This window comes from Triticum dicoccoides, chromosome 3A, assembly GCF_002162155.2.
Source record: "Triticum dicoccoides isolate Atlit2015 ecotype Zavitan chromosome 3A, WEW_v2.0, whole genome shotgun sequence".
Classification (NCBI taxonomy): domain Eukaryota; kingdom Viridiplantae; phylum Streptophyta; class Magnoliopsida; order Poales; family Poaceae; genus Triticum; species Triticum dicoccoides.
Genome location: NC_041384.1, coordinates 50,307,904 through 50,334,903, shown reverse-complemented (window position 1 = coordinate 50,334,903; position 27,000 = coordinate 50,307,904).

The window sequence follows — 27,000 nt, the reverse complement described above, 5'->3', positions numbered from 1 at the left end:
CTGGACCCCCTCAATCTCTCCCCTCACTCCCTGGTTCTCTCTTCCTCTCTGGTTCTCTCCTCACGGCCGCCCGAGAATGCCGTCGTCGCCGCCGACGCGCACCGCCGTGGCCACAGCCACTGCCTCGCCTCGCCGATGCGCTCAGAGGCTCCGCCTCGACCCCCTCTTCCTCCTCACCGAGCCACGCCCCGCGGGAGCCCCTACAACGCCGCCATCAGCTCCGTCTTGTTCCTCGGACTCCGACGGCCGCCGTCCTCGATTCTCCATCGTTAGGACCTCCCCCGAGCCGCTGAGCCTACCCGTCAACCCGCCGTGAGCTCCTGGTCCGAACCCCTCTCTTCCCCATGTCTATCTCGTCCCCTAACTAGCTTTCCCACCATGGCCCAGCATCGCCGTCCGCCATGGCCGCTATGGTCCTTGCTCCTGAGCACCTCCGCTCGGTCCAGTGGCACCAGCGTGCTCCTGGAGCTCCCAGGAGTCCGCCCCGGTGCTTAGCTCGCTCGTCAGCCAAGCGTAGCGCCTCACCCGAGCTCGCCCGAACTCCGGCCGCCGCAGATGACCTCGCCGCCATTAACCCCGGCCACCCCAGGCCAGGAAACCACCACCGTTCGACGCGCGCCACTGCGTGTGTTTGAACGCAACTAACCGCGCTCAAAATGATGCCCGGTGGCTCGATTCCGAAGCCCTCCGTCGCGTCTGGCTCGCCGGCGTCAAGCCGCCGGTGGGGTTTGACCCCTTTGACCTCGCGGGCCCGTCAGGTGGGCCCCATGGGTCAGGTGATTAGCTTAAGGCTAATCACCATTTAACTAAACCTGATACTGACATGTGGGCCCGAGGCCACTAACTAAACTAGATTAGTTAGTTTAGACACTGACATATGGGTCCCACTGGTCAGTTTTGACCTGGACCGACCCGTTGACTCACTGACGTCATGCTGACGTCAGGCCGACGCAGTTATTCATTTTCTGAATTTAAGATTAAACAGGAAATTCCAGAAAATGCCCAAAACTTCTAAAAATCATAGAAATTAAATCGTAACTCCAAATGAAATAATTTATATATGAAAAATTATCAGAAAAATTCAAGGAATCTGTTTATGGCATTTTCATGCATGTTTGAACAACTTAACCTTACTGTTTAGACCAAAACATGATAATGCACTATTTGCATTCATAGTTTGAATTTGAATTTGGACCTAGTGTTCAAACCAACTCCATTTAACTTGTTGTTAGTTGCATTAGCTCAATCAACAGCATATTGCCATGTCATGATCATGCATCATATTGTTGCATCGCATTGATTGTGTTCTTCCTTGTTTGCCGGTATTTGTTCCCTCTTGATAGACGTGGTACCGATGCTATGATCATTGACACTGATGAAGACCCAATGATATCTTCAGAAGTGCCAGGCAAGCACAACCCCCTTGTTCATTCTGATACAAGCCCACTCTCTCGCTCCTGCCCTCTTTTACTGCATTAGGACAACAACGATCATCTGTTACTTGTTGCGGTAGTTGAACCCCTTATCCTCTGCATGACCTGTCATTGCCACAGTAAATAGATGAAACCCACTAGCATGAGTAGGAGTTGTTTGAGCCCTGATGTGCCTACTCATTCATGCTTGTTTGTCATGCCTGCTACTGCTTAGAGTTGGGTCAGGTCTGATTCATCGGGGATGAATCGGAGGTGTGTAAACATGTCCTACTGTGTGTGAGCTAAGTGTGTGAACACGTTTTGGTAAAGCTAGCGGTGAGAGGCCATGTAGGAGTACATGGTGGGCTGTCTCATTGAACCCGTCCTCAGGAACTGAGTTCTGTGTCTGTGATCCATGAACAGCTACTACCACTCATTGGGATCCTTAATTGACCCTCTTGGCTTCTTAATCACCCTAGTACTCTGTCCAGGAGTTGCAACTAGTTTCTGGTGTTTGTAGGTTATGTGTTGGCGGCCGTGCATAGCGCTGACCCTAGGGGTGGGCTATGATGCGGTAGATACACCGTGGCCGGGCATGCCGGGCGCCCGTTTGGTGTCTCGGAACCCTGTACACATCGTTCGGGGCCGTATGTGGAAACCTCGGCCGGACTCCCTGCGGATGGAACCTGGATAGGCGATAAACCTGGACTAGAGACTTACGTGTTTAGGTAGGCCGTGGCCGACACCCTCGCCAGGCTTCCGCTTGAAGGTTGCCGAGATACATGACGTGTATATGGTGGTAAGTGGTGGGAGCGTGTGTGAAGAAGTACACCCCGGCAGGGTTTTCATTAACTATTCGAATAGCCGGATTCCTCGGATATGGAAACCTGGACCCCTTGCATAGTTCATAGACAAGTGAAAGTGGATACCCTAAAACTCGCAAGATAAGCGTGAGTGCTATGGATGGCCTTCTCGTAGGGAGACGGGAGCGAATCCATAGTGGTGTATTGAATGGTGAATATGTGGACTCGTGTGCACCACCTCAAAAGAGTTGCTTGCAGTCGTAGTTCAGGTTAGCCATTGAGTCAAAGCTGGCTTGCTGTAGTTAAACTCCACCACCCCCTTTATTGATACCGATGCATATGTAGATAGTTCTGATGTAAGTCTTGCTGGGTACATTTGTACTCACGTTTGCCTATTTTATGTTTTGCAGAGAGACGTCAGTCTCGCTAGTAGTTACGTGTGGACTTCGACGTTAGCTTGATACCTCAGCTACGATCTTGTGCCCTCGGCAGGATCTGGTAGATAGTCAGGCTTCTCAGCCTTTACCATTTGTAGTTGTCTGTACTCAGACATGTTAAGCTTCCGCTTGTGTTTTGACTTGTATGCTCTGAATGTTGGGCCATGAGACCCATGTTTGTAATATCTCGCTCCTCGGATCCTGATGAATAAATACTTGAGTTGTAGAGTTATGTTGTGATGCCATGTTGTATTTACACATATCGAGCATATTGTGTGTATGATTGAAATGCTTGGTATGTGTGGGATCCGACAATCTAGTTGTTTATCCTTGGCAGCCTCTCTTATGGGGAAATGTAGTCTAGTGCTTCCATGAGCCATAGTAGTCCGCTACAGCCCGGTTCACCGGAGTCCTGCTAGCCCAGCACTACTTCTCAGGACACTTGACTGGCCGGCATGTGTTTCACTTCGTTCCTATGTCTGTCCCTTCGGGGAAATGTCACGCTGTGATATCCGGAGTCCTGCCTAGCCTTCTACAGCCCGGGTTCCCCAGAGTCCTGTTAGCACAGTGCTACAGCCCGGAATCACTCGCTGGTGACCGACATGCTTGATGTGGTTCATGTATGCCTGTCTCCATAGGTCTGTGGCGCTTTGGGTTCACTACTAGCCATGTCGGCCCAGGTTCTCTCTCATATGGATGCTAGCGACACTATCATATACGTGAGCCAAAAGGCGCAAACGGTCCCAGGCCATGGTAAGGCGACACCCGTGGGATACCGTGCGTGAGGCCGCAAAGTGATATGAGGTGTTACCGGCTAGATCGATGTGGCTTGGAATCGGGGTCCTGTCGATTCCAAGCCACATCGATCTAGCCGGTAACACCTCATATCACTTTGCGACCTCACGCACGGTATCCCACGGGTGTCGCCTTACCATGGCCCGGGACCGTTTGCGCCTTTTGGCTCAAGTATATGATAGTGTCGCTACATCCATATGACAGAGAACCCGGGCCGACATGGCTAGTCATGAACCCAAAGCGGCACAGACCTATGGAGACAGGCATACATGAATCACATCGAGCATGTCGGTCATCAACGAGTGATTCCGGGCTGTAGCACTGGGCTAACAGGACTCCAGGGAGCCCGGGCTGTAGCAGGCTAGGCAGGACTCCGGAAGTCACCGTGTGACATTTCCCCGAAGGGACAGACATAGGAACGAGGTGAAACACATGCTGGCTAGTCAAGTGTCCTGAACAGTAGTGCTGGGCTAGCAGGACTCCGGTGAACCGGGCTGTAGCGGACTACTATGGCTCGAGGAACACTAGACTACATTTCCCCATAAGAGAGGCTGCCAAGGATAAACAACTAGATTGTTGGATCCCACTCATACCAAGCATTTCAATCATACACACAATATGCCCGATATGAGTACATACAACATGGCATCACAACAAAACTCTACAACTCAAGTACTTTATCTAAAGGCTCCAGAGAGCCATACATAACATGTTCATACAGATAGGGGTCACATGACCCGACACTCAAGTCATACAATCATACAAGCACATGCGGAAGCAACTAGTCTGAGTACAGACTCTAGAAAGAAAGAAGGCTTCTCGAAGCCTGTCTATCTACATAGGGCCCTCCATGGCCAGGATCACCACCTGGGTGGCTAGTCACTCGTCGACGTCAAGGTCTACGTAGAACCCATCGGAGGAGGCAGTGTTGTCGTCTGAAACAGTAATTAAGCAAACATGAGTACAAAGGTACTCAGCAAGTCTTACATCAGAACCAACTATACATGCTTATTCTCAAGAAGGTGGTGGGGTTATTGCAGCAAGCCAGCTTTGACTCTTGTCTAAGCTATCCTACGGAACTCCACCAGTAAAATAGTTTTCACACACGAGTCCACTACTCACCAACACAATACTCCACCGGGGATCCTCCCTCGTCATCCTACGAGAGGGCCATCCTCTGTACTCACACTTATCTTGAGTCTTTTAGTAGTATCCTTTAATTTGTCTATGAACTGTATAGGCAACCAAGTAGTCCTTTACCGCGGACGCGGCTATTCGAATAGTTTTATACCCTGCAGGGGTGTACTCCGTCACACATGTTTCCACCACTTAGCGTCTGCACATGACATGTGCTCGGCAGACTTCAAGCGAAAACCGACGTGGGTGTAGACCACGACCTAACTAACCTCACAAGTCTCTAGTCTAGGTTTATCACCTATTCAGGTTCCATCTGCAAGGAAATCCGGCCGAGGTGTCCTCAACGGCCCCAAAAAATGTGTACAGGGTCCCGAGACGCCAAACGAGCACCCGGCATACCCGGCCACAGTGTATCTACTGCATCATAGCCCACCCCTAGGGCCAGCGCTACGCACGGCCGCCAACACATGTCCTACAAACACCAGAAACTAGTTACAACTCCTGGACAGAGGCGAGAGGGGTCAGTAAGTCGAGCGGGGTCATCTTTCAGGGCCCAATGTGTGGTAGTAGCTGAATCTTAAATCACGCATACAGATCTCAGTTCTTAGGGACGGCCTCAATAAAACAACCCACCATGTACTCCTACATGGCCTCTCATAGATACCTTTACCAAAACATTTTCAACACATCCCTCATATTACCGACATAAGCATTTCACTCTAGCCCATCACCCAGATGAACCAGACCTGACACAACTCTAAGCGTAGCAGGCATAGCAAAGTAGGAATCACATACATGGCTCAATCAACTCCTACACATGCTAGTGGGTTTCATCTAGTTACTGTGGCAATGACAGGTCATGCAGAGGATAAGGGTTCAACTACCGTAGCACACAGCAGTTTGAATCGCGATGTCTTAATGCAGTAAACAAGAGCAGAAGCGAGAACATGGGTTTGTATCGGAATGATCAATGGTTGCTTGCCTGATGGAGTGGTAACGGGATACTGCCCCTTCAGTTGGATACTCGTGAATATCCTCGGAGGCAGAACCTACCACGAAGAACACATCGGAACACAATCAACACATGACGATATGCAACAATATGATGCATGCTATGACATGGCAATATGAATGTTTCTTGGCCCAATGCAAGCTAAAATAGAAAGGGATGAACTCATTTGAATCAAAGATTCAAATATTAGCTCATTAAACATGGCCCTAATAGTGCATTTCCTTATTCTGCTTAAACAGCAAGGTAAACTTGTTTTGTCATGCATGAAACCATTACAGATGGATAGATTGAATTTTTCTGATAATTTTTCATATATAATTTATTTTATTTGGAGTTACGGTTGAATTTCTATGATTTTTAGAAGTTTAGGCAATTTTCGGATAAGGGTTCAACTACCGTAGCACACAGTAGTTTGAATCACGTTGTCTTAATGCAGTAAACAAGAGCAGAAGCGAGAACATGGGTTTGTATCAGAATGATCAATGGTTGCTTGCCTGATGGAGTGGTAACGGGATACTGCCCTTCAGTTGGATACTCGTGAATATCCTCGGAGGCAGAACCTACCACGAAGAACACATCGGAACACAATCAACACATGATGATATGCAACAATATGATGCATGCTATGACATGGCAATATGAATGTGTCTTGGCCCAATGCAAGCTAAAATAGAAAGGGATGAACTCATTTGAATCAAAGATTCAAATATTAGCTCATTAAACATGGCCCTAATAGTGCATTTCCTTATTCTTCTTAAACAGCAAGGTAAACTTGTTTTGTCATGCATGAAACCATTACAGATGGATAGATTGAATTTTTCTGATAATTTTTCATATATAAATTATTTCATTTGGAGTTACGGTTGAATTTCTATGATTTTTAGAAGTTTTAAGCATTTTCTGGAATTTCCTGAATAAAAATAAATCCAGAAAATGCATTACTACGTCAGCATTGCGTCAGGGTGACGTCAGTGGTCAACGGGGACGTCCAGGTCAAACCTGACTGGTGGGTCCCGCGTGTTAGTAGTTAATTAAGCTAATTATCTATAATTAAAACTAATCTAATTTAGTTAACAGAGGGGGCCCACTTGTCATTGACTCAGGGGAGTCAAACTGGGCCCACCCAGTCCACGTCAGTGGTCAAACCCACCGGTCAACAGGGCTAATCCCGCCGGCGTTGAGTCGCCGGCGAGGCCGAGACGGCGGAGGGCTTCGTGAAACGCCCTCAGGCGACCAAAACGATGGCGGAGATGTGCTACGCGTAGCTGGGGAGCTGCCGCATCCAGTGGTGCAAGTTGTTGGACACGGGGACGCCGGAAACGACGCCAGCGAGCTCGACAGCGGCGGCCGGAGTTCGGCCAACGGCGGGTTAGGCGATGCAGGGCGCTAGGGGAGGCGCTGGTGTGTGCTACGTGCTCCTGGTGAGGTGTCGAGCACGGTGGTGTGCCCGGCTTCAAGCCACTGTGGCTCTGGCCACGACAGTGACGAGGCACGGCGCCGGCGAGCTTCGGCCGTGGTGGAAGATGGAGCTAGGGGACGGAAACGGAGGGGGCGAGCACGGGGAAAGAATCAGGAGCTCACAGGGAGTCGTGTGGTGGTCTCAGCGGGCTCGGGAACGGGATGGAGAAGAGGTGCGGTCGTCGGCGATCTCGGATGCCCGAGGTAGAAGACGACGGCGATGGCGGTGCTGCAGGGCCTCCGGCGAAGCGTGGCTCGGTGGGGAGGGCGAGGGAGTCGAGGCGGAGCTGATGGGCTCGTCGGAGGGGTGAGGGGATGTCTCTGGCGGCGACTACGGCGATTGGCGGCGAGGGACGCGCTCGGCCATCGCGGGAGAGGATGAGGAAGACGAGGGGGAGAGTGAGGGAGGATGAGAGGGGGACGTGGGGGTCGCGTGGCGTCCCTGGGCGTCTCCCGGGCGTCGGCAGAAGCAGGAGGTGGCCGGCGCGTGGCCGGCGCGCGGCGAGCAGGCGCCCCTGCCTCCTGGCGCGAGGTAGGGGGTGCACTCGTGCAGACGAAGATCGCGGCGAAGCTCAGGGCTAAGTCCCTTGCGGAACCTTGCCTGCTTCTTAGCGTTAGTAGAAACCTCTTCGGGAGCATAGCGTGCCAGATTCCCAAATTCACGACTGTAAGCATCCACAGTCAGTCTTCCTTGGGTGAAGTTGCAGAACTCCACCCTCTTGCGATCCATGAGACCTTCCGGAATGTGATGCTCACGGAAAGCCTCACTAAATTCAGCCCAAGTAGTGATTTGGCCGACCGGGCGCATAGCTTCGAAGTTTTCCCACCAAAGGCTAGCAGGGCCTTCGAGGTGATAGGCAGCATAGGTAACCTTGTCGGCTTCGGCTACGTTGGCAGAATGTAGCTTGTGGGTGATGCTGCGAAGCCAGTCATCCGCGTCGAGGGGCTCGACGGAATGGTTAAGCTTTGGTGGGTACAGCTTGATAAAGTCATTGATTGACACCAAGTCATTTCGTGGGTGGCGTGCAGTGTTCTGCTCAATCCGCTCCAGCAGGCGGTTAGTCTCACGCTTGTTTCTTTCCGCCTCCAGCATTACTTCGGCCAGAGAAGGCGGATGAGGCAGATTTTCACCTCTAGCTGCACTGGCTTCCCCCTGCTCCGGAGCAGCAGGGTTGCTGCGGGTGTTGACCATCCTAGGAGAAAACAAGACAACGGTTTAGACAAGGATGGCTCAAACTTAGCAAGGAAGTGCAGAATGTAATGGATAACACGGAATGCCGAGATGTTCATCCGTATGTCATGGTAATATAAAACTGCCATATATATACCAACGGTCATACACATCATACATAGTTTAGTACAAGCCCAGGCTACAGTACAACTATGATGAAAGACATTACATCTCATCGGAGGCATTCCAAGCTCCTATACATTATTTGTCTACACCTCCGGAATCGATTACACGCAAAGTCATATTCCACAAGTCACGCAGGACAGTGGAGATACAACTACTACAATACCAGTGGTACTACTACTAACTCAGACAACTCCGTAGTAGTCCTCATAGAAGTCACCTCCATAGCCTGGAAGTTCAACGTGACCATCCGGGAACAGACGGTCCTGAGGAGCCTGTGGACCATAGGGGCTAGGATGAGGTCTTGGACCAACAAACGGTGGCCTGCGGGGACCATGGGGTGGGGTGATGCCTCCCACATCACGCCAATCCACCATGTCTGGCAGAGCTGATCTCACAGGATACAGATCCCTTGTATCCATACATCCAGCTTGCACCGCAGGTGCAAACCGAGTCAACGTGGCCCAATGATCAGCACGGGTATTAAAAAGCTCCAGCCTCAAGGCCTGATTCTCTCGGTCCTTATCTTCGAGCATCTCAGCGGTGGTATGAGTTAGTGATTCCTCCTGAGTGGAGTCAGCATAGATGGCCTGAAGATACCCTTGCGCTCCCGAAAGCGAAGCTGGCATGTAACGGAAGTCGGTGTTCCGAAGCAGGCCAGTCCGGACTCGCATGATGGTCATCATGGAATAGGCAGCATCCTGCACAGCCATCTCAACGGTAACCCCGAGTCCATAGGAACAGTGAAGGGGCTCGGTAGATCCAGGATAAGAAGGAAATATCCTGACGGTTCAGAAATACTGGCTTTGATTAAAGTCGCGGACCTGCTCTTCGACAGTGTATTTGGGATACCAACGGTAACCCGTCTCGATCATGACCCGGACTAACATAGCAGTATGACCGGCACGTCGAGGCACTGGGTCAGGCGAACCACTTGGTTTTGAACACGGTTGGCCATCTGAAAGCACAACCACAAGGCAAAGACATCAGAAATTCTAGGGAAAATTGGACAGCATAACAACTGTAAATGCTCAGAAAAAGATTTGAGACATCCACAACAGTTTGCAATACCACTCAACAATATCATATCAAGGTTCTGATCCAATTAGCAACATACTAAGAATAGTAGGAACTTAACTGGAACTCGTAACAACAATCCTATAAGCTACTACGGATTAGTAACACGTGAACCTGATAGAAAAGAGAGCCTAGTCCTTAACCCACGTTGAATGAGAAGAGAACGACTCAGATCAGAGGCATAGGTAAAGGATTAAAATAACCTTACTTTCCCTCCCACAATCAATTCCCCTACATATAACTAAAGCATTTCTAGACTGGACATCGACCAGTTTGGCTCAACGAACCTACAGGCAGTCCGGCTCTGATACCAACGCTGTCAGGACCCCGATTCCAAGTCACATCGATCTAGCCGGTAACACCTCATATCACTTTGCGGCCTCACGCACGGTATCCCACGGGTGTCGCCTTACCATGGCCCGGGACCGTTTGCGCCTTTTGGCTCACGTATATGATAGTGTCGCTAGCATCCATATGACAGAGAACCCGGGCCGACATGGCTAGTCGTGAACCCAAAGTGGCACAGACCTATGGAGACAGGCATACATGAATCACATCGAGCATGTCGGTCATCAACGAGTGATTCCGGGCTGTAGCACTGGGCTAACAGGACTCCGGGCTATCAGGACCCCGATTCCAAGTCATATTGATCTAGCCGGTAACACCTCATATCACTTTGCGGCCTCACGCACGGTATTCCCACGGGTGTCGCCTTACCATGGCCCGGGACCGTTTGCGCCTTTTGGCTCACGTATATAATAGTGTCGCTAGCATCCATATGACAGGGAACCTGGGCCGACATGGGTAGTCGTGAACACAAAGCGGCACAGACCTATGGAGACAGGCATACATGAACCACATTGAGCATGTCGGTCATCAGTGAGTCATTTCGGGCTGTAGCACTGGGCTAACAGGACTCCGGGGAACCCGGGCTGTAGCAGGCTAGGCAGGACTCCGGATATCACAGCGTGACATTTCCCCGAAGGAACAGACATAGGAACGAAGTGAAACACATGCCGGCCAGTCAAGTGTCCTGAGCAGTAGTGCTGGGCTAGCAGGACTCCGGTGAACCGGGCTGTAGCCGACTACTATGGCTCATGGAAGCACTAGACTACATTTCCTCATAAGAGAGGCTGCCAAGGATAAACAACTAGATTGTCGGATCCCACACATACCAAGCATTTCAATCATACACACAATATGCACGATATGCGTCAATACAACATGGCATCACAACATAACTCTACAACTCAAGTATTTATTCATCAGGCTCCGAGGAGCGAGATATTACAAATATGGGTCTCATGGCCCAACATTCAGAGCATACAAGTCAAAACACAAGCGGAAGCTTAACATGTCTGAGTATAGACAAGTACAAATGAAAAAGGCTGAGAAGCCTGACTATCTACCAGATCCTGCCGAGGGCAAAAGATTGTAGATGAGTTATCAAGCTAACGTCAAAGTCCACACGGAACTACTAGCGAGACTGATGTCTCTCTGCAAAACATAAAATAGGCAAACGTGAGTACAAATGTACCCAGCAAGACTTACATCAGAACTATCTACATATGCATCGGTATCAATAAAGGGGGTGGTGGAGTTTAACTGCAGCAAGCCAGCTTTGACTCAGTGGCTAACCTGAACTACGACTGCAAGCAACTCTTTTGAGGTGGCGCACACGAGTCCACATATTCACCACTCAATACACCACTATGGATCCGCTCCCGTCTCCCTACGAGAAGGCCACCCATAGCACTCACACTTATCTTGCGAGTTTTAGGGTATCCACTTTCACTTGTCTATGAACTATGCAAGGGGTCCAAGTTTCCATATCCGAGGAATCCGGCTATTCGAATAGTTAATGAAAACCCTGCAGGGGTGTACTTCTTCACACACGCTCCCACCACTTACCACCATATACACGTCATGTATCTCGGCAACCTTTAAGCGGAAGCCTGGCGAGGGTGTCGGCCACGGCCTACCTAAACACTTAAGTCTCTAGTCCAGGTTTATCGCCTATCCAGGTTCCATCCGCAGGGAGTCCGGCCGAGGTTTCCACATACGGCCCCGAATGATGTGTACAGGGTTCCGAGACACCAGACGGGCGCCCGGCATGCCTGGCCACGGTGTATCTACCACATCATAGCCCACCCCTAGGGTCAGCGCTATGCACGGCCGCCAACACATAACCTACAAACACCAGAAACTAGTTGCAACTCCTGGACAGAGTACTAGGGTGATTAAGAAGTCGAGAGGGTCAATTAAGGATCCCAATGAGTGGTAGTAGTTGTTCATGGATCACAGACACAGAACTCAGCTCGTGAGGACGGTTTCAATGAGACAACCCACCATGTACTCCTACATGGCCTCTCACCGCTACCTTTACCAAAACGTGTTCACACACTTAGCTCACACACAGTAGGACATGTTTACACACCTCCGATTCATAACTAATGAATCAGACTTGACCCAACTCTAAGCAGCAGCAGGCATGACAAACAAGCATGGATGAGTAGGCACATCAGGGCTCAAACAACTCCTACTCATGCTAGTGGGTTTCATCTATTTACTGTGGCAATGACAGGTCATGCAGAGGATAAGGGGTTCAACTACCGCAACAAGTAACAGATGATTGTTGTTGTCCTAATGCACTAAAAGAGAGCAAGGGCGAGAGAGTGGGCTTGTATCAGAATGAACAAGGGGGTTGTGCTTGCCTGGCACTTCTGAAGATAGTAATAGCTCTTCATCGGTGTTATCAAACACATCATCGGAACGTCGTCTACTGAAGGGGGACAAACACCAGCAAAAGAGAAGAACACAATCAATGCATATGGGACAATATGATGCATGATCATGACATGGCAATATGCTGTGATTCGAGCTAATGCATCTAGTTATGATTTAAATGAAGTTGGTTTGAATACAAGATTCAAATTCCAACTCCATATATGTTTATTTAAATGCCATGTATTTGTTTTGTCCAAAACAGAGGACAAACATTGTTCAAACATGCATGAAAAGGGTACAGATGGATTCCTTGAATTTTTTTGATAATTTTACATATATAATTTATTTTATTTGGAGTTACGGTTGAATTTCTATGATTTTTAGAAGTTTAGGCAATTTTCTGGAATTTTTTGAATTATTTAGAATTAACTAATTCCAGAAAATGAATTATTGCGTCAGCATTACGTCACCATGACATCAGCAGGTCAAAGGCGTCAGCCCAGGTCAAACCTGACGGCTGGGACCCATTGGTCAGTGACACAATGCTGGCATGAGTCACTGATGTGTGGGGCCGGTTAAAGCTGACGCGTGGGTCCCGCGGGGTTATGACTAATCTAAGCAGAAATAAAGCTGGGGTTAATTAGGGCGTGGGGCCCATTTGTCAGTGAGCAAGGGGGTTAATTAGGGCGTGATTAGCCCCTAATGACGGCGCCACGTCGGCCACCGACGTTTAACCGCCAGCGACGACAGGCCGCGGCGGTGCCCGCTTCGGGTTTGCTCTACGGGCCACCGTTCGACGCGCGGAAGGGCGCGTTTGAAAGAGGGGAGAGAGACGCATCCGTGGGTGGCCGTGGTTCGGGCGGGGATGGACGGAGTCAACGACGGCGACCAAAACGGCGGCGGCCGGAGCACGGTGGGTTGCGGGTTTGGGGTTGCGGTGCACGAGAGGGGGAGATGTTGGTGGCTACGGTCTCGTGGGGTCATTCTGAGAATGGTAGTGTACTCAGGTGGAAGCTCCAGTGGCTATAGCCACGACGGCCACATGGCACGGCGGCGGCGAGCTTCGGCTCCGGTGAGAACGAGGGGTACAAGGTGCAATCGAGGTGGGGAAGAGAGGGGTTCGAATCGGTAGCTCATAGCGGTTGTAGGGGGCGTCGAAATGGGCTCGGGGAAGCACATACGGCGTCGTGGCATTGCCGGCGATCTCGGTGGCCCGAGGTAGAAGACGACGATGTCGAGGGCATTGCGGTGCTTCCCAGCTCACGTGACTCGATGGGGTATACAGGGACGGCGTGGCGGAGCTCCCGAGCACGTTGGATGGCCAAGGGAGGGCCAGTGGCCGTGGCAACAGCGAGCGGCGGCGACGGGCATGCTCGGCCATGGGGGGGAATCAGAGAAGCGAGGGGGAGGGAGGTCCAGAGAGCAAGGGATAAGTGAGAGGGGGTCGGGGAGGTGGCGTGGCACTCGTGGGGCGTCCAGGCCCTCGACGGCGAGCAGGAGCTGGCGAGGCGCGTGCCAGCGCGCCGCGGCCACGCGCTCATCCTCCTGGCAAAGGAGGAAGATGACAGGGGAGGGGGCCAGGTGGGCCAGGTCGACCACTTGGGCCGCCAGGTAAGGTCCAGGTGGGCTTCTCTCTCTCTCTCTCTCTCTCTCTCTCTCTCTCTCTCTCTCTTTATTTTAGTTTCTGTTTTCTATTTTGTTATTTTGCTCTGGTCTTTACTAAAAATACTTAGGCACACTCAAAAATCTCCAAACTGCTCATGGCCACTGTTTGGAATATATCCAACATGGAACATTTCAGTTTAGGATTATTTGAACATTTTAATTATTTTATAGTATTTAAATGCCCAAATTCAAATACTATATGATTTAGTTCAAAAATCCAGAATGGCCTAGAAATATGTGCATGATTTTTGGCAGAGGTTTTCACCTTTAACAAAAATCATGAACTTTTCTAAAGGGAAATCTGGGTCATTGAAATTATTTTTTATTGAACCTAGTTGAATTCATTTGGTGCTAGGGTTTAGGCAATCCCCATTTCAGGTTTAACTGAAATTTAAACATGATGCAACACCAGGTGCTAGCACTAGGCATTAATAGAACTAGGGATGTGACACAAGAATCTCGGCCCGAGATTCAAGACGTGAGGTAAGATGAAGAGGAAAACACAAGCTAACATAATCTTCACGATCCAGGTTGCATCTCATAAGGTTGTTGATTCGATCACCATCATTGTCTCGATGTCTTGCTCTGAGAACACCAACCAACATGACAACGAGAGGGAAGGGAAAACTCTAGAAGGATCGATCTTCTCGAAGATCGAACAACTCAGGATCAACTCATGGAGTGAGACATAGGAACATCTCTGGAGCTGAGAGGCAAAACTTGCATCAGGAGCGATAGAATAAACAATTTGACAAGGGTTTCAAAGTAGCGAGGGAAATTGCCATGATACCATAACGAGGCATCTTAAGGAAAGTGACTCGCAGAAATATTCCCTTAAGTGGCAAAAAGAATTACTTTTGATTCAGAGATCATTCAAACTCTTCATACCAGCTTAAGGCAATTTACAATTGATCGTTTGAGGTAGCTTGAAGAGATGGCATACTTGGACTAGGATGGATGATGTGGACTACCTTGTTGAAGACAACGCAATGGATGATTTTTGCTTATCATCGGAGATGGATGGAACCCGTGGTAGGACCACTTTGAAGTTGATCCTGATCAGTAATTACTGAGAAGGGTAGTCCGTAGTAGGATGACACAATGGCGGTGCAAGCTGTGAACAAAATGCAAATGTTGGGAATGATTCTAGTAACTGGGGAGAAGGTTCACCGGCAAAGGTGATTCCACCAATTGGATGGCTATCGAACAACTGAGAGAATGGAGGCACATTCCAGTTGATGACAACATCAGAACCTAGTGCGTGAGCGTGCTCTCAAGAACTTGAGCATTTCCATACTCATCAAGGTCTTACCAACATCCGTGCCGAGGATCCTGGGAACACATCTTACTACCATGATGAATGGTGATGGATAATGCAGATGCAAAGGAAGATAACACTTTCTCAGATTTCACCTTAGTGAGGCCAAGGAAACAAAATCTGGATGATCGATCGAGAGACATATAGCACTCCGCTTCTAATGTTCTCCTTGATGTGCTAGGATAACCCATTTATTGATATGGTTTGGTATCGAGGACATCAAGTAAAGGTCGGACTTCGGGAGCACAAGAATCCGTAAGGATTAACTACGGAGGTAAATCCTACGAAATCCTCATGGGGAGGTGGCCAACTTTCTTCAATCGAGATACTACAATAATAGGCCTTCCGGCTGGTTGTGTTGGCCATGACATCCACTTTATCGGTTATCGAGGGACCAATATTATAGTTCTTGGGAAATGCTCCAACCATCATATCTGCCTGAGATTCAGATCTGGTTGGTGACAGGATATTCCAGACTCATCGAGTCTAGAAAGGAAAATGAAGGTTTGCAACACAAATCGACGAGGTGATGTTGCGAGATTCTCGGGGAATGAACTACGATAGTAAGCTCCAAAACATGAGCTGGTTCTGCTACAAACCTGTGAACCCGTTGTCCAAGACAAGCATGACCATGTAGTAGTCTTATAGTAAAACACTATCGAGTTCGGTGGGGAACCATCATCAAGGATATCGAAGTCCTTACATAAGTCTTGCTCTTAGGAAGGAACTTCTTCTCCTTGAACAAATCAATTAGTGGCTTGGTGTGCTAGGGAATACATATGGAGTGGAGGTAATCAATCTACCAAACCATAGAATACTTCGCACGTATGCATGACTGATTTGGGATGATTCTAGAGGAAACAAAAACAAGCTTTCTTGAATTCACGGCGACAACTTACATCTAATGGACGTGAATCAAAGGAAGTCACTCCTTCAATCCAAGCATAGGCTTCATGAACGGATCACGAAGATAATGCTTACAAAATTTCCAACACTAGCTGGATGTTCAACACGAATCATGGAGGAGACAAAATGTTGCTGATGGGCTCAATAACAACTCATCGGAATTTCCATATCACTGGACTTCCACCATCATGTGAACCTGGTGATAGCATTGGTCAGACCAAAAGATGTAATGGTGTATTCTCGAGGGATCAACCACGAGTAAGACAACACTACGAACATCATTGGATCAACTCATGGAGTGAGACATAGGAACATCTCTGGAGCTGAGAAGCAAAACTTGCATCAGGAGCGATAGAAGAAACAATTTGACGAGGGTTTCAAAGTAGTGAGGGAAATTGCCATGATACCATAACGAGACATCTTAAGGAAAGTGACTTGCAGAAATATTCCCTTAAGTGGCAAAAAGAATTACTTTTGATTCAGAGATCATTGAAACTCTTCATACTAGCTTAAGGCAATTTACAATTCTAGTATGAAGAGTTTCAATGATCTCTGAATCAAAAGTAATTCTTTTTGCCACTTAAGGGAATATTTCTGCAAGTCACTTTCCTTAAGATGTCTCGTTATGGTATCATGGCAATTTCCCTCACTACTTTGAAACCCTCGTCAAATTGTTTCTTCTATCGCTCCTGATGCAAGTTTTGCCTCTCAGCTCCAGAGATGTTCCTATGTCTCACTCCATGAGTTGATCCTGAGGTGTTCGATCTTCGAGAAGATCGATCCTTCTAGAGTTTTCCCTTCCCTCTCATTGTCATGTTGGTTGGAGTTCTCAGAGCAAGACATCGAGACAATGATGGTGATCGAATCAACAACCTTATGAGATGCAACCTGGATTGTCAAGATTATGTTAGCTTGTGTTTTCCCCTTCATCTTACCTCACGTCTTGAATCTCGGGCCGAGATTCTTGTTTAGTGGGGGTGAGTTGTCACATCCCTAGTTCTATTAATGCCTAGTGCTAGCATCTGGTGTTGCATCATGTTTAAATTTCAGTTAAACCTGAAATGGGGATTGCCTAAACCCTAGCACCAAATGAATTCAACTAGGTTCAATAAAAAAATATTTTCAATGACCCAGATTGCCCTTTAGAAAAGTTCATGATTTTTGTTAAAGGTGAAAACCTCTGCCAAAAGTCATGCACATATTTCTAGGCCATTCTGGATTTTTGAACTAAATCATATAGTATTTGAATTTGGGCATTTAAATACTATAAAATAATTAAAATGTTCAAATAATCCTAAACTGAAATGTTCCATGTTGGATATATTCCAAACAGTGGCCATGAGCAGTTTGGAGATTTTTGAGTGTGCCTAAGTATTTTTAGTAAAGCCCAGAACAAAATAACAAAATAGAAAACTGAAACTAAATAAAAGAGAGAGAGAGAGAGAGAGAAGGACTAACCTGGCACTTACCTCGGCCCACCTACCTGTTGCCGGCCCAGCTGCACCGGCCAGCCCACCTGGTGGCCCAGCCCACCAGGGGCAGAGCCGTCTTCAACCTCTGCCTACTAGCAGAGGCATGGCGACGCGCCCGTGCCCGAGCCTCCACCTACTGCTTGCATGCCTGCCCCTCCTCGACGCGTCTGGACGAGCGCCACGCGACCCTCCCCGGCTCTCTCTCACTCTCTCTCATCCCCATCCCCTCCCCTGGATTTCCCTCTCTCTCACGGCCGCGCGCGCCGTCGCCGCCGTCAACAGCCACCGCGGCCACAGCCTCCCTATCGCCTCTCCGACGTATCCAAGAGCTCTGCCGCCTCGTTTACGTCCTCCTCACCGATCCACGCGAACAGAAGGGCACCGAAGCGCCGTCCCTGACCTTTCTTCCCCGTCCACGGCCGCCGGATGCCGAGGTCCAATTCGTCGTCTCCATCGCCTCCCCAGGCCCATTGAGCTGCTCTACGACCTCGCTGTGAGCCTCTGCACCGAACCCCTCTCTCCCCGCGCTCTTTTGCTCTCTCTAGATCGTGGTTCCACCGGAGCCGAGAGCCGGCCGCCGCCGTTCTTGTCGCCGCCGTAGCCACAGCTAGCAAAGCTCGTGCCCGAGCACGACTACGTGCTCAGCAGCTCCGCAGCAAGCTAACTCCGCCACCAGCTCGTCCTCCCGTGCACCATAGCGCTGCGTCGCTCGAACCCGAGCTCCGGTAGCCGCCGCGGGCTCCACTCCGGCGAGCTCCGGCCTCCCCGCCACCCAGCACATGCACCGTTCGACGCGCGGGAGCAAGGGCTTTCCAACGCACCCAGGCACGCTTCGAATGAGGCCCTGTAGCGTTTTCCCGAGCCGCGCCGCCGTATCGGCCCTCGTCGGCGGCTAAACGCCGGTGGGGTTTGACCCCTTTGACCTCGCGGGCCCGTCAGGTGGGCCCCATGGGTCAGGTGATTAGCTTAAGGCTAATCACCATTTAACTAAACCTGATACTGACATGTGGGCCCGAGGCCACTAACTAAACTAGATTAGTTAGTTTAGACACTAACATATGGGTCCCATTGGTCAGGTTTGACCTGGACCGACCCGTTGACTTGCTGACGTCATGCTGACGCAGTTATTCATTTTCTGGATTTAAGTTTATTCCGAAAATTCCAGAAAATTGCCTAAACTTCTAAAAATCATAGAAATTCAACCGTCACTCCAAATAAAATAAATTATATATGTAAAATTATCAGAAAAATTCAAGGAATCCATCTGTACACTTTTCATGCATGTTTGAACAATGTTTGTCCTCTGTTTTGGACAAAACAAATACAAGGCATTTAAATAAACATATATGGAGTTGGAATTTGAATCTTGTATTCAAACCAACTTCATTTAAATCATAACTAGATGCATTAGCTCAAATCACAGCATATTGCCATGTCATGATCATGCATCATATTGTCGCATATGCATTGATTGTGTTCTTCTCTTTTGCCGGTGTTTGTCCCCCTTCAGTAGACGACGTTCCGACGATGTGTTCGATGACACCGATGAAAAGCTATTACTATCTTTAGAAGTGCCAGGCAAGCACAACCCCCATTTTCATTCTGATACAAGCCCACTCTCTCGCTCCTGCTCTCTTTTACTGCATTAGGACAACAACGATCATCTGTTACTTGTTGCGGTAGTTGAACCCCTTATCCTCTGCATGACCTGTCATTGCCACAGTAAATAGATGAAACCCACTAGCATGAGTAGGAGTTGTTTGAGCCCTGATGTGCCTACTCATTCATGCTTGTTTGTCATGCCTGCTACTACTTAGAGTTGGGTCAGGTCTGATTCATCGGGGATGAATCGGAGGTGTGTAAACATGTCCTACTGTGTGTGAGCTAAGTGTGTGAACACGTTTTGGTAAAGGTAGCGGTGAGAGACCATGTAGGAGTACATGGTGGGTTGTCTCATTGAAACCGTCCTCAGGAACTGAGTTCTGTGTCTGTGATCCATGAACAGCTACTACCACTCATTGGGATCCTTAATTGACCCTCTCGGCTTCTTAATCACCCTAGTACTCTGTCCAGGAGTTGCAACTAGTTTCTGGTGTTTGTAGGTTATGTGTTGGCGGTCGTGCGTAGCGCTGACCCTAGGGGTGGGCTATGATGCGGTAGATACACCGTGGCCGGGCATGCCGGGCGCCCGTTTGGTGTCTCGGAACCCTGTACACATTGTTCGGGGCCTTATGTGGAAACCTCGGCCAGACTCCCTGCGGATGGAACCTGGATAGGCGATAAACCTGGACTAGAGACTTGAGTGTTTAGGTAGGCCGTGGCCGACACCCTCGTTGGGCTTCCGCTTGAAGGTTGCCGAGTACATGTCGTGTAAACGGCGGTAAGTGGTGAGAGCGTGTGTGAAGAAGTACACCCCTGCAGGGTTAACATCATCTATTCGAATAGCCGTGTCCGCGGTAATGGACTTCTGGGTTGCCTATAACAGTTCATAGACAAGTGAAAATGGATACTCTAAAACTCACAAGTTAAGTGTGAGTGCTATGGATGGCCTTCTCGTAGGGAGACGGGAGCGGATCCATAGTGGTGTATTGAATGGTGAATATGTGGACTCGTGTGCGCCACCTCAAAAGAGTTGCTTGCAATCGTAGTTCAGGTTAGCCACTGAGTCAAAGCTGGCTTGCTGCAGTTAAACTCCACCACCCTCCCTTGTTGATACCAATGCATATGTAGTTTAGTTCTGATGTAAGTCTTGCTGAGTACTTTTGTACTCACGTTTGCTTAATTTATGTTTTGCAGAGAGAGTTCAGTCTCGCTAGTAGATCCGCATGGACTTCGACGTTTAGCTTGATACCTCAGCTACGATCTTGTGCCCTCGGCAGGATCTGGTAGATAGTTAGGCTTCTTAGCCTTTTTCATTTGTAGATGTCTGTACTCAGACATGTTAAGCTTCCGCATGTGCTTTGCATTGTATGCTATGACTGCTGGGTCATGAGACCCATGTTTGTAATATCTCGCTCCTCGGAGCCTAATAAATAAATACTTGAGTTGTAGAGTTATGTTGTGATGCCATGTTGTATTTACACATATCGAGCATATTGTGTGTATGATTGAAATGCTTGGTATGTGTGGGATCCGACAATCTAGTTGTTTATCCTTGGCAGCCTCTCTTATGGGGAAATGTAGTCTAGTGCTTCCATGAGCCATAGTAGTCCGCTACAGCCCGGTTCACCGGAGTCTTGCTACCCCAGCACTACTGCTCAGGATACTTGACTGGCCGGCATGTGTTTCACTTCGTTCCTATGTCTGTCCCTTCGGGGAAATGTCGCGCTGTGATATCCGGAGTCCTGCCTAGCCTGCTACACCCCGGGTTCCCCGGAGTCCTGTTAGCCCAGTGCTACAGCCCGGAATCACTCGCTGATGACCGACATGCTCGATGTGGTTCATGTATGCCTGTCTCCATAGGTCTGTGCCGCTTTGGGTTCACTACTAGCCATGTCGGCCCGGGTTCTCTGTCATATGGATGCTAGCGACACTATCATATATGTGAGCCAAAAGGCGCAAACGGTCCCGGGCCATGGTAAGGCGACACCCGTGGGATACCGTACGTGAGGCCGCAAAGTGATATGAGGTGTTACCGGCTAGATCGATATGGCTTGGAATCGGGGTCCTGAAAGCTTTCCGAGGATGGCCCTCTCGTAGGATGACGAGGGAGGATCCCCGGTGGAGTATTGTGTTGGTGAGTAGTGGACTCGTATGCGAAAACTATTTTACTGGTGGAGTTCCGTAGGATAGCTTAGCCAAGAGTCAAAGCTGGCTTGCTGCAATAACCCCACCACCTTCTTGAGAATAAGCATGTATAGTAGGTTCTGCTGTAAGACTTGCTGAGTACCTTTGTAATCATGTTTGCTTAATTACTGTTTCAGACGACAACACCGCCCCCTCCGATGGGTTCTACGTAGACCTTGACGTCGACGAGTGACTAGCCACCCAGGTGGTGATCCTGGCCATGGAGGGCCCTATGTAGATAGACAGGCTTTGAGAAGCCTTCTTTCTTTCTAGAGTCTGTACTCAGACTAGTTGCTTCCGCATGTGCTTGTATGATTGTATGACTTGAGTGTCGGGTCATGTGACCCCTATCTGTATGAACATGTTATGTATGGCTCTCTGGAGCCTTTAGATAAAGTACTTGAGTTGTAGAGTTTTGTTGTGATGCCATGTTGTATGTACTCATATCGGGCATATTGTGTGTATGATTGAAATGCTTGGTATGAGTGGGATCCGACAATCTAGTTGTTTATCCTTGGCAGCCTCTCTTATGGGGAAATGTAGTCTAGTGTTCCTCGAGCCATAGTAGTCCGCTACAGCCCGGTTCACCGGAGTCCTGCTAGCCCAGCACTACTGTTCAGGACACTTGACTGGCCGGCATGTGTTTCACCTTGTTCCTATGTCTGTCCCTTCGGGGAAATGTCACACGGTGACTTCCGGAGTCCTGCCTAGCCTGCTAAAGCCCGGGCTCCCCGGAGTCCTGTTAGCCTAGTGCTACAGCCCGGAATCACTCATTGATGACCGACATGCTTGATGTGATTCATGTATGCCTATCTCCATAGGTGTGTGCCGCTTTGGGTTCACGACTAGCCATGTCGGCCCGGGTTCTCTGTCATATGGATGCTAGCGACACTATCATATACGTGAGCCAAAAGGCGCAAACGGTCCCGGGCCATGGTAAGGCGACACCCGTGGGATACTGTGCGTTAGGCCGCAAAGTGATATGAGGTGTTACCGGCTAGATCGGTGTGACTTGGAATCGGGGTCCTGACAGCGTTGGCATCAGAGCCGGACTGCCTGTAGGTTCGTTGAGCCAAACTGGTCGATGTCGAGTCTAGAAATGCTATAGTTATATGTAGGGGAATTGATTGTGGGAGGGAACCTAAGGTTATTTTACTCCTTTACCTATGCCTCTGATCTGAGTCGTTCTCTTCTCATTCAACGTGGGTTAAGGACTAGGCTCTCTTTTCTATCAGGTTCACGTGTTACTAATCCGTAGTAGCTTATAGGATTGTTGTTACGAATTCCAGTTAAGTTCCTACTATTCTTAGTATGTTGCTAATTGGATCAGAACCTTGATATGATATTGTTGAGTGGTATTGCACACTGTTGTGGATGTCTCAAATCTTTTTCTGAGCATTTACAGTTGTTACGATGTCCAATTTTCCCTAGAATTTCTGATGTCTTTGCCTTGTGGTTGTGCTTTCAGATGGCCAACCGTGTTCATAACCAAGTGGTTCGCCTGACCCGGTGCCTCGACGTGCCCGGTCATACTGCTATGTCAGTCCGGGTCATGATTGAGACGGGTTATCGTTAGTATCCCGAATACACCGTCGAAGAGCAGTTCCGCGACTTTAATCAAAGCCAGTATTTCTGCACCGTCAGGATATTTCCTTCTTATCCTGGATCTACCGAGCCCCTTCACTGTTCCTATGGACTCGGGTTACCGTTGAGATGGCTGTGCAGGATGCTGCCTATTCCATGATGACCATCATGCGAGTCCGGACTGGCCTGCTTCGGAACACCGACTTTCGTTACATGCCAGCTTCGCTTCCGGGAGCGCAAGGGTATCTTCAGGCCATCTATGCTGACTCCACTCAGGAGGACTCATTAACTCGTACCACTGCCGAGATGCTCGAAGATAAGGACCAAGAAAATCGGGCCTTGAGGCTGGAGCTTTTTAATACCCGTGCTGATCATTGGGCCACATTGACTCGGTTTGCACCTGCGGTGCAAGCTGGATGTATGGATACAAGGGATCTGTATCCTATGAGATCAGCTCTGCCAGACATGGTGGATTGGCGTGATGTGGGAGGCATCACCCCACCCCGTGGTCCCTGCAGGCCACCGTTTGTTGGTCCAAGACCTCATCCTAGCCCCTATGGTCCACAGGCTCCTCAGGACCGTCTGTTCCCGTCACGTTGAACTTCCAGGCTATGGAGGTGACTTCTATGAGGACTACTACGGAGTTGTCTGAGTTAGTAGTAGTACCACTAGTATTGTAGTAGTTGTATCTCCACTGTCCTGCGTGACTTGTGGAATATGACTTTGCGTGTAATCGATTCCGGAGGTGTAGACAAATAATGTATACGAGCTTGGAATGCCTCCGATGAGATGTAACGTCTTTCATCATAGTTGTACTGTAGCCTGGGCTTGTACTAAACTATGTATGATGTGTATGACCGTTGGTATATATATGGCAGTTTTATATTACCATGACATACGGATGAACATCTCGGCATTCCGTGTTATCCATTACATTCTGCACTTCCTTGCTAAGTTTGAGCCATCCTTGTCTAAACTGTTGTCTTGTTTTCTCCTAGTATGGTCAACACCCGCAGCAACCCTGCTACTCCGGAGCAGGGGGAAGCCAGTGCAACTAGAGGTGAAAATCTGCCTCACCCACCTTCTCTGGCCGAAGTAATGCTGGAGGTGGAAAGAAACAAGCGTGAGACTAACCGCCTGCTGGAGCGGATTGAGCAGAACACTGCACGCCACCTACGAAATGACTTGGTGTCAATCAATGACTTTATCAAGCTGTACCCACCAAAGTTTAACCATTCCGTCAAGCCCCTCGACGCGGATGACTGGCTTCGTAGCATCACACACAAGCTACGTTCTGCCAACGTTGCCGAAGCCGACAAGGTTACCTATGCTGCCTATCACCTCGAAGGCCCTGCTAGCCTTTGGTGGGAAAACTTCGAAGCTATGCGCTCGGTCGGCCAAATCACTACTTGGGCTGAATTCAGTGAGGCTTTCCGTGAGCATCACATTCCGGAAGGTCTCATGGATCGCAAGAGGGAGGAGTTCTGCAACTTCACCCAAGGAAGACTGACTGTGGATGCATATAGCCGTGAATTTGGGAATCTGGCACGCTATGCCCCTGAAGAGGTATCTACTGATGCTAAGAAGCAGGCAAGGTTCCGCAAGGGACTTAGCCCTGAGCTTCGCCGCGATCTCCGTCTGCACGAGTGCACATCCTTCTAGAAATTGGTCAATAAAGCCATCAGTGCTGAGACAGGCCAGACTGATTATGACGCTTCACGCAAGCACTCCCGTGATTTTGGCTCTTCATCCGGCTCTGGAGCTCAGAAGCGCCGGGTGTGGATCCCAAGCACGGCACTGCCACCCAGGTTCATCCCGAGGCCATCCTTTGAGGCGCCTCATCACAACCAGCAATTTGCACCGCCCAAGCCCTATGGTGGCCCTGCTGCAAATGCTGCTCCATGCCCCAATGTGGTCACATGCTTTAAGTGTGGAGAGCCGGGTCACTATAGCCAGGAGTGTCCCCAGAACAACAACCCCAATCAAACTGGAAAGTCCGTTGGCCATGGTAAGCCCGCAGGAAAAACGTTCTACGCCAAGCCGGCCACCACTGCACGTGGCCATGTCAATTATGTTTCAGCCGAGGAGGCTCATGAGGATCCCAACGTCGTCCTTGGTACGCTCCTTGTCAATTGCCATCCAGCATCCGTTCTTTTCGATACTGGAGCATCTCATTCATTCATATCCAAGAACTATGCTCGATTGCACAACACGACATTCTGTGACATGCCCTCTACCATGGAAATTCAAACCCCTGGCTCTAGATGGCAAACTTCTAGAGTAAGCCATGGGAACGAAATTCTTGTCGATAGACTTGTCTTCCTTGCATCCTTAATAGCTCTCAAGTCCTCGGACATAAACATCATCTTGGGTATGGACTGGATGTCAGCTCATTATGCTAAGATCGATTGTGCCACTAGAACCGTTCAACTTACTCACCCATCGGGCAAGACAGTTAATGTCTTAACTCAAGTGGCCAAGCGCCAACTTTACTCCCTAAATGCCAACCCCCTTCCAGACCTTGAAGATGTTCCAGTAGTCCGAGACTTTCCGGATGTCTTTCCAGAAGAACTGCCAGGTGTTCCACCTGACAGGGATGTTGAGTTTGTGATAGACCTTGTTCCAGGAACCGTTCCAATTTCTAGAAGACCCTATAAGATGGCACCCCTAGAACTAGCCGAGCTTAAGAACCAACTCGATGAGTCCTTGAAAAAGGGTTTCATCCGTCCTAGTTCGTCTCCTTGGGCTTACCCCATCCTCTTCGTCAAGAAGAAGGATGGAACGGATCGAATGGTTGTGGATTACCGACCTGTCAACTTGGTCACCATCAAGAACAAATACCCGCTTCCCAGGATCAACGACCTGTATGATCAGCTCGCTGGATCCTCAGTCTTCTCCAAGATGGATTTGAGGTTGGGCTACCATCAAATCAAAATCAGAAACGGGGACATTCCCAAAATGGCTTTTGTTACTCGTTATGGCCAATACGAGTACACCGTTATGTCCTTCGGTTTAACCAATGCCCCAGCCACCTTCTCCCAGTTAATGAACTCGGTTTTCATGGAGTACTTGGACAAATTTGTCGTAGTATACCTCGATGACATACTCATCTACTCCAAGAATGAAGAGGAACATGCCGAACATCTAAGTCGGGTATTGATGAAACTTCGAGAGCATCGCCTTTATGACAAATTCTCCAAGTGTGAATTTTGGTTGCCAGAAGTGACCTATCTAGGCCATGTAATCTCTGGTAAGGGTATTGCTGTCAATCCCGAGCGAGTTCAAGCCGTCCTTCATTGGACTCCACCTGAGACGGTCAAGCAAGTTCGGAGCTTCTTGGGCTTAGCGAGCTATTGCCGCCGCTTCGTCGAGAATTTCTCCAAGGTTGCTAAACCTCTAACTGAACTCCTCAAGAAAGATAAAAAGTTCGAGTGGACTCCGCAGTGCGAGTTCAGCTTTCAGGAACTGAAAAGACGCCTGACATCTACCCCCGTACTGGTACCACCAGATTTCTCCAAGGACTTTATTATCTATTGCGACGCCTCGCGACAAGGACTAGGTTGGATACTCATGCAAGATCGTCAGGTAATTGCCTATGCTTCACGGCAATTACACCCACATGAGGAAAATTATCCCACACATGATCTAGAGCTTGCAGCTGTAGTCCATGCACTTAAAACTTGGCGACATTACCTCCTCGGTAATCGTTGCGAGATCTTCACCGATCACCAAAGTTTGAAATATATCTTCACCCAACCAGATTTGAATCTCAGGCAGAGACGTTGGGTCGAGTTGATCTCAGATTACGACTTAGGAATAACTTACACCCCGGGCAAAGCCAATGTCATGGCTGATGCACTAAGTCATAAGTCCTATTGTAACAACCTGATGTTACAACAAAGTCAACCACTTATCCATGAGGAATTCCGTAAGCTTAATCTTCACATTGTTCCTCGGGGATTCCTATCCACCCTGGTGGCGAAACCTACCCTTATGGATCAAATCATAGCTGCCCAGACGCGTGATAAGGGCATATCCCGGATTAAGGAAAACATTG